The sequence below is a fragment of the Sinohyriopsis cumingii genome, chromosome 12 (assembly GCF_028554795.1).
Source record: "Sinohyriopsis cumingii isolate HCF-2022 chromosome 12, ASM2855479v2, whole genome shotgun sequence".
In the NCBI taxonomy this organism is placed as follows: Eukaryota; Metazoa; Mollusca; class Bivalvia; order Unionida; family Unionidae; genus Sinohyriopsis; species Sinohyriopsis cumingii.
Window position 1 is genome coordinate 101098509 of NC_142972.1, and position 8730 is coordinate 101107238.

An 8730-nucleotide genomic window follows, 5' to 3' on the forward strand; every position below is an offset into this window, starting at 1 on the left:
TAGACAATATATGGTAATTGGAAAATAAATATCCTAAAAAATTAACACAATGACACCTTTTAGTACATGCACTATCTCTCAATATATAATGTTAATAAGAAAGCAATATGTTTTTTTTTAAAGAGTTACTTTTTTTGTTAAAACCTGTTCTCATAATTGTCAGACACATGAATTTCATTATAAGGGCAAATTAATATTCATATTTCATTTCATCAGTGTTCCTAAATTAACAAAAGACATGTAGGGTCAATATATTGTGTGTTCTGAATAACTTGGACGTCATTTGTACAATGAACTGATGAAGAAAAAAAATTAAAGAACAAATTAAATAGATGGCTACGGCTCATCAATATTATGCCTGTATATACACGTTAAGTAAAAGTATATGGACAAAACAATCTGTCGTTTTCTGTTTTCATAATAAAGCCAGCAGAAATGGTTTTAGTTATCAAGAGAACAAAGGCCTTATATGCCAGCACAAGAATGCGAGTATCAAACTGAATAAAATAAACTTTTGGACCTCGAGAATAAATTGAAAATAAATGCACATGCTGAAAATAGTGTAATGGGAAGGAAATCTAGCCTCTAATTTTGTTTAAAACAGTTACAAATCAATTTCATTCGTCACAAAGCTTTTGGTGGTAAAGCAGCATGAGTGTTAGTACTAATAATAGTGTCTCTACTTCGTAGACGGGGTTACGTCATCATAGTTACTTAGGTGAGTGGGTGTTGTCAACAGTGACGGACAATATGAATTTATTCATTAATACCTACTGTTATTCAATACCAAACGACGATTGGTATGATTCTCGGGTATTTTTCAAATTCCCACATAAACTGTTAATAAATTATACATTTAACTCTTTCATTTCACGATGTTATTATGCCAGGAATGCATGTATAACTTTCCTAGGTATTAGCCTCGTTTCCAATTTTGGCACATTTGGAATACTCCCGTTATTACCTCGCATAATAGTTAGGGGTCGCTTACGACATCACTAATTTTTAAAGCTAAAACATTTATTCGTACTGCAAATTTTGACCATTGAAGAATAAATTATTTGTATGCACACTTTACTAACACTCTGAGTTATATAGGTTTTGAATTACAATTTTTAATTTAGGTGTAGTTTTGTTGCTATCGGTAGCAGAGTACAGTGGTCCCTGCAGGCGCGCGCTCGCATAATTTTCCTTTGTGGTTGCTACCCAGCAAACGGCAGAATTTTCCCTGCCAAGCGCAGAATTCTGCAGAATTCCGCCGGGAGATATAAAAGGCTTGTCAGCGTATCCACCAGGACCTGTTCGGGTTTCCGAGGGTCACGTTACGAGCTCCGTACGTTCAGAAAGAGCGTGGGAAAATCTTTTACTATTATTTTACTACGAATACCATATAAGGAAGTATGCAAAGATAAGATAACTCTTTTGTTTATTATTTTCCGCGAATCAGAATTCATAGTTATTTCACAATATCTACCTAAATAAATGCAAAGAAAATAATGTTTCTTTTAAAGAACATTTTGGATAGATCTAAAACTAAGTTTTGAAATCTACATTTGTGTACAAAATACCTTTATGGATATCTATTCATTCATTGTCATATTTTAAATCAGCAACTTCAGCTTACATATCTGCTTTAAGCTTATCAGTAAAGACAGTATTTTTATGATCCTGTGAGGTCAAGTCAAGGGTTTCTTACAGACCTTGTTTGAATAATGATGTTTATTACAATTCAACAGGCATAGGATATCAAATAATAGTAATAATAACTAATAACAATAATAATAATAATAAAAATAAGTGCATGTTTGAAAAGAGAGCAAATGAGTGTTTCTTAAAGCTCTCTCTAATAGCTATTTGTTAAATTGTAAAGCTGCTGAGTGGTTCTCAAGGCTTTGTACATATGTTGTTAGTTATTTTTTTACAGCCACTGAGTGTTTCTCAAGGCTCTGTTTGAAATTAACCTATATGAATTTAGTGAAAAGTTAGACAATGCTTCGAAGTCTATAAGTAAACCATAGTTTTAAAATAACATCTGAACACTAAACTTTGACATTGATAAATGTTATTAACAACTTCTGTCACAAAAACTGTTGCTTAATTTAATTATGTTTGTTCAACTGCACACTACCACTATGATGTAAAAATTAATGAGTTATTTTTTGATGTTGTTGTTGTGGGGTTTAAGGCCATTTTTCAGGACACAATAGGCTTTATATGGCGGCCAGTATTAATGGTGGAGAAAGAACCCGGGAAAACCCCGGAAAGAACCACCGACCCACGAGAAGTTACTGGCAAGCTTTCTCACATACCCATATTGGCTGAATCTTAGAGTCGAACCGACGCAGGCAGAGGTGAGATGGCAGTGATCCATAGCGAAGAGCGCTTTAGACCACTCGGCCACTCGGGGCCCCAGTTAGTTTTTGAAGTGATGTACCTGATGTTTGAGTCGTAAAAGTAAACTTTTAATACCGCACAAGTCTGTGACTTAATAAATCACATAAAACTTAAATCTGAGTCTGCATTTCATCACTAGTCCCATTCTTATTGTAAGGATTCCCCATTTCATCAGAGAATGAGACCTCTTAGAGTTAAGGCCTAAGTTCATCACTAGTCCCATTCTTATTGTAAGGATTCCCCATTTCATCAGAGAATCAGATAACTCTTGGAGTTAAGGCCTAAGTTCATCACTAGTCCCATTCTTATTGTAAGGATTCCCCATTTCATCAGAGAATCAGAGACCTCTTAGAGTTAAGGCCTAAGTTCATCACTAGTCCCATTCTTATTGTAAGGATTCCCCATTTCATCAGAGAATCAGAGACCTCTTAGAGTTAAGGCCTAAGTTCAACTGGTAACAATATAATTAAGCAGACATAAAATATTGAATTAAAAAAATCTTCTTGAGCATGTCATACTGACAGGAGAAAAAAGCAATGAAACTGTGATCAGGACTCTGACCTTAATCTTCAGATTGTAAAATCATCTGATGTTTTCCAATTAAACTATCCCAGTTTATTTAAGCTTTTGTTCTCCATTTCTAGAGCCTACATTCTTTTTCCAGCGCCAGGAAGCATTTGCTACATACACTTAGTGATTACGGCAACACAACAATGCATATTATGCAAATAAGAGAACAACAATGTTCTAATAAATTTAAGTTCTCACAAAAGAAATGGACCTGTTTTCAAGTTTTGTTGGCCTACATTTCAGTTGGATGGAAAGCGATGAGAGCTGGGAATGACAAAATTGGGTTAAGTTGAAATACTGTTTAGCGAAACGAATAAAACTATATTATGCCTATAAGAACCGTTAAGCAACGTGTGTCTCTTAGTGATGAGAATTGGTCAGAATTTCACAACTGATAATCAGTTCCACTTAACCAACTGATAATCAATTATAATCGGTTACTAAGAGCAAATTTTAATGTTTGTTTGCTATTCAGTTATATATTTGCTCAAGAGTTAAAAATATTCATAAATGTACAGGAGTAATCTCTTTTAATGACACGCATACTTTAACCTGATAAAAATATTTTTTATAAATTCTATTGTCTTTTGTTATTTCTGTTATCACACAGATGGTATAGTTTTCCTATAATATGTGCAGTTTCATATTTTTGATATTATAACATGTGAACATATCACTTTATGTGGTTCTGACTGGGTCCAAATAAAACCATGAAATTATGGTGCAGTATTCTATTTACTGATTGACTGTGATTGTGGGAAAACTCTTTTTAACTCCACCTTCTGGAATTTTTTGTGTTCAGTGAACATTTTTGGCTGCTATTTTTCAAATCAACTCGCAAAAGGGAATTGGGAAAAAATGGTCTCTTCTGTTTCAATATGGCTAATTTGGATTTTGTCAAGTATAACATATCATTACATGGCTAAAACCCCCAAGACATGAACAATAACAACAAGTAAAACTATGGGTATTGCTCAGTTGGTAGCGGGGATAGAGAGGGTGATATATCTGAAGTATGGAATCCACCCAGCAAATTGCCTACAGAAATGTCATAATCAGCAGTCAGGTGTCTTGTGCGGTCAATGGCCATGTCCTTCATAACCAAACAGTGGTCTCACCTTGCCTTTCACTGTGTGTGTGTGTGTGTGTGTGTGTATGCACAACAAAAATTTTTAAAAATACCATTATATACAGGCTGAAGCTTTATCGAATAAAGTTTCAATAAAGTAGCAATATGCTGCTCATTATCAATAATTATTAAATTACTTTCCAGTTGTATTAATTCCCACTACATGCCAAATAGCATGTGATTTAAAACGATATAATGTACCATTAGAAGATATCTACCATTAGAAGATATCTAACCAAAAACAATACCAGTAATAATATGCCAGTAATAATACGGACAAGTAAGAAAGGTACCTGAATTAAATCAATGAAAACATTCCACAAATTTGTATCAAGCAAACTTGTCATGGATTAATTAAAATTTTCATTCTTCAATCTTACCCTCTTCTCTCACCAGACAGCTTGCAAGGATACAGAGAACATCCATTGTTGTGTCTGGGTCACGAGGATCAAACACTAGTGAAAATGAAAACCAAAAAAATGATAGTTCCAAACACTATATATTGCTTGTCTTTGGTGGCAAATAAATCCTTCAACTGCTCTAAATTTCAATCTTATGCAGACTTGCCTCAATGAAAGTGTCATAATTATTTAAGATCATTTCATCTTACACTAATAAGTTATTTTCTCCTAATACCTATATTTTAAATGCAATTGGCAGTGTAAGACATTTCAAAGATTTTAATGCTATACTTATAACATATAAATTTAAATCATTTTTAATACAATAAGAACAAGTATAAAGACTATGGAATATAATTTGAACAAAAATAGATTACTGTACTGTCAAAATGACGGTAAAATAATCATTAATGCCATGATAAATGTGATAAATTTTCAAGTTTACAAATATGGCTTAACGTGCCAGCTGGTTAAACATAGGTTTTCATACTTGAATCAACTTTCACAAATAATTTGATAAATTCCATTGGGATTGATGAATTGGAGAAATGAAATGATATTTGAAGGCAGTTCTGAATATGCACTAGTTCCTCTCTAATGTAAGTATCCATTATGAAACAGAAAACTGAATAAGAGAGATGGCCTTTACAGAAAGGGAATATGTCTGCGATATGTGTATGTAGTAAGAAAGCGAAATGTTGTTGCTGTTGTAGGGTTTAATGCCATTTTTCAGAACAAGATAGGCTATACATGGTGGCCAGTATAAATGGTGGAGGAAGAACTCCCGGAAAGGACCATCGACCCGCAAGAAGCTACTGATAAGCTTTCTCACATACCCACACTGGCCAAGTCCGAGACTCAAACCCACAGACACAGGTGAGATGGCTATATGTAACTTCAATGTATTTAATATCTTTGTTTCAAAGTAAAATTAAGTATTAAAAGGCTCTTCCTGTCTTAAGAACAAATTTATTTCAACCAAACATTCATTAATAACTGTTAATTGGTGAGATGGCTAATTGTTACTTCATACCTGTTAATTCTGAAGCATGATATACAAGTAGAGAATTATTTGCATGTACATTGCAAAAACCATTAAAAAATGCCATGTAAATCTTGGGACAAACATCAGCTGGCATTTAGAATCAATCTCTTTCCATTTACTCCCTTTTACTCATTACTGTTTAATAATCTTATCTAATACAATACTGTTATTTTGAATCTTTCCAACATCAACATTGTTCATAATTCTTCAACAAAAACTCTCAATCTCTCCCGATTGTTGTAGAGTCAAATAACTTCAACGTTTTCTCTTAAAGCATAGCTTTTCTGTTTACATGATAAAATGTTCAAGTTTTGTGATGATTTATTCCTATGTTGCTAATTGTACAGTACTACAATTTAATCAAAGAGATAAAACTTTTGTAGAGTAGATGATATGCCTTATTTATAAAGGAAGCGACACATGTACTGTACTGTAACATGATATTTTGGTCTCTCATGTACCCTGTTTTGTTCAAGGTTAATTTCTCTTCTTGTGTTAATCCACAAAACCTACATATAGCCAAAGCTGACCATGCTATGATCTTGACAATTATGTCCAGCTATAATCATCAAAGCGAAAATCTCCATAGCTGTGCGAAGCCAAATATTTTATCACAACATTGCTGAACCAATTCCTGTAAATATATCTTTTTATACTAGATAATGATATAATTATATAATAATAACCATTACTGGTACATATTATACTGTAGTTTGGCCAATACTTATTTCATTATTGAGAACCTGAAATTGGGAAATACACATCATTAACTATAATAGGATTACTTACCTTGCTTAATCAATTAAGTATTGGTTCTAGACACATTGAAATAAAAATCTGGCTGCCAGGGAGGTATAAATTGTGCCTAAAATGATGATTACATGTTACATGAGAAGGGTACTTTTTTACACAAAATCTTCACTGCTGAGAAAACTGGCCTTGTAAAGGAGGTTGCCGCTGGTGATGGTAGGTGGCATATATGTTGACGGACACTGTATTTCTCTTTCATTAATGAGCATAATAATTTGTAAGTCTAGCACAGAATCTAGTGTTAGAAAGGTATTTATTTAGGACACATTACCTTTAAGCTTTTTAGGTGCTTCAACTTCAATGGGCTTTTCGCAGGCCTCAACAACCTTACTTGGTACCATTTTATCCTTTAAGAACTGCTTGATGTTAGATGATCCTGAAAATAGTGTATATGTTGATATTTTTAATAAACCAATACCTTCAAACCTGGTGCTAATATAATAAAAAATGAATGCAATTTATAGGGTATTTGTTTGATACATATGATGCTATTTTTAGCACATGATGTACCTTTGATAACTAAAAAAAAATCAATTTAATATAATTTGTGTTATTTCCAACGACATTTCTCCTATGTAAGCAGCAACAATAATTGAATGTATGTTTTCCTCCAACATGTGTAGTTTTTACTATTTTTCATACAATATAATGTTTATATTGTTTTTGTAGAATGTCTCAACACAAAAATGAATATCATGTACACTTTCTGTGTATTACACTCACTCCATGGATGAATGAATTTTATTGATTGACTTATCCTCTATGAAAATTAGATGTGATGTGTGATGTGATAGGATTTGGATTTTTAATGTAGTTTTTTAAAAAATTCAGTCATATTGCTACAATGTCTGCAATGTGGCCGTTTACAGTAATGTCTAGCAATGGGGCATTATACCACAGACATGTGACATGATGTTCCACGCAGTCACATCCTGACACCAGGCCGACCAGTCCTAACACTAACCTCCTAATGCTGAGCGCCAAGTGAGGCAGCTGTTAGCACCATTTTTGTAAGTCTTTGGTACGACTTGGCAGGGGATTGAACCCATGACCTCCCGCATCCAAGGCAGATGCACTAACCACTAGGCCACTGGTGAAAATTAAAAGTACTATTACTAGTAACATAGTGTACAAAATATGTAAACTGTAAAAACTACAATATAAATATTAAAAATTATTATAACTTATTTGTATTTTGACTCTAAAACAGACATTAAGTTTAATACATCCATACTTGTGTGCATGCTTTTTTGTGGGATGAAGATACTCAAATTTATTCAAGGCAGTTCATTTAGAAATTTGTATAGCTTTTAGATCTTAAACTTTGTGAACCTTTGATAAGATGCGGGCTCATAATAAAGGAAAATAAATATGCCAGGTATGACACACTTATAAACTAAACTGTCATGAAATTTGGGTTTTACACACAAATTTTAAAAGATGATGTAACAGACTGACATATATTAGACCACTAAATATATGACATTAAATACAATCCTAACATAACCACTTACCCAAATATTTAATCTGTGGTACTGGTCTTGACTTGCTTGGCCTAGGCAATTATTTTCAATTAAATATAAATTGTTCTTTTGAAATTAACACTCCACTACTTTTCTTTTTCAATCCTGATTTTAGAATGATCTGACCCTCTCTATCATAATATATAAGAGAGAAGGTACGCCGGAACTTCCAAATACTTCGCTCCACCCATGACCCTCGATTTGCTTCTGTTATTTCCGTCTTTAAAGGCACACGACCATACTATATGGCTTGTTTTACTTCTGAGATATTTTTTTATCCACCCAGCCATCATTGACTTTTCTGCGTTGTACTGAACTGAAGTTACGGGCTCCGAAACGTGCGATTTTCGCGAAGTTCTTCATTGCAGACACTTCCGGGCTCATGTGAAAACCGGTGACAAGAGCGATAGGGACAATGTTTTCAACTGTATGGTGCATCATTTCTTGAATTAGAGAACAGCGGTAGATGCAAAAATAATTTTTTTTAACTTACCTTTAACTGGATTCAGCTTTAGGAATCCTGTTGCATGCAAGAATTAGACATCGAACATATATGCCACTCTATTTTGAAAATAGGTAAACTATACGGCACACGCGTGAACGCCGAAATATGGTTGGCTGAAAAACTTTGCGAAAATGCAACGTTTACATGTTTGTGTGTTTTGAGATTTCCTAGTGTAGTGCCTGGTTATTAGGCAAAAGTGAGCGATTGACTTAGTTGAGAATTTGAAAGCTTGTAAAGGGTTAAGGAGGTGTGTGAGGGTGAGTGCGAGAGAAAATTAGGTAGTGAAAAGTTAAAGGTAGGAGAAGGAGTGTAAAGACGAAAGAAAGAAGCGTATTGAGGTATGAATTATTTAT

At 33.7% G+C, this 8730-nt stretch overlaps 2 long non-coding RNA genes across 2 annotated transcripts in view; one reads left to right on the forward strand and one right to left on the reverse strand.

Annotated features, from left to right (window-relative positions):
- The window catches only part of LOC149787111 (uncharacterized), a 48379-nt gene extending 39758 nt beyond the window's left edge, over positions 1-8621 (reverse strand). Inside the window, exons 1-3 of the long non-coding RNA XR_016425088.1 lie at positions 8366-8621; positions 6621-6725; positions 4474-4548 (exon numbers count right to left, since the gene is read on the reverse strand). This is a non-coding gene — a long non-coding RNA (uncharacterized LOC149787111). The remainder of the gene's footprint in view (positions 1-4473; positions 4549-6620; positions 6726-8365) is intronic.
- The window catches only part of LOC149787107 (uncharacterized), a 458590-nt gene that overhangs the window by 136098 nt on the left and 313762 nt on the right, over positions 1-8730 (forward strand). The gene's annotated exons all lie outside the window — the stretch shown is intronic.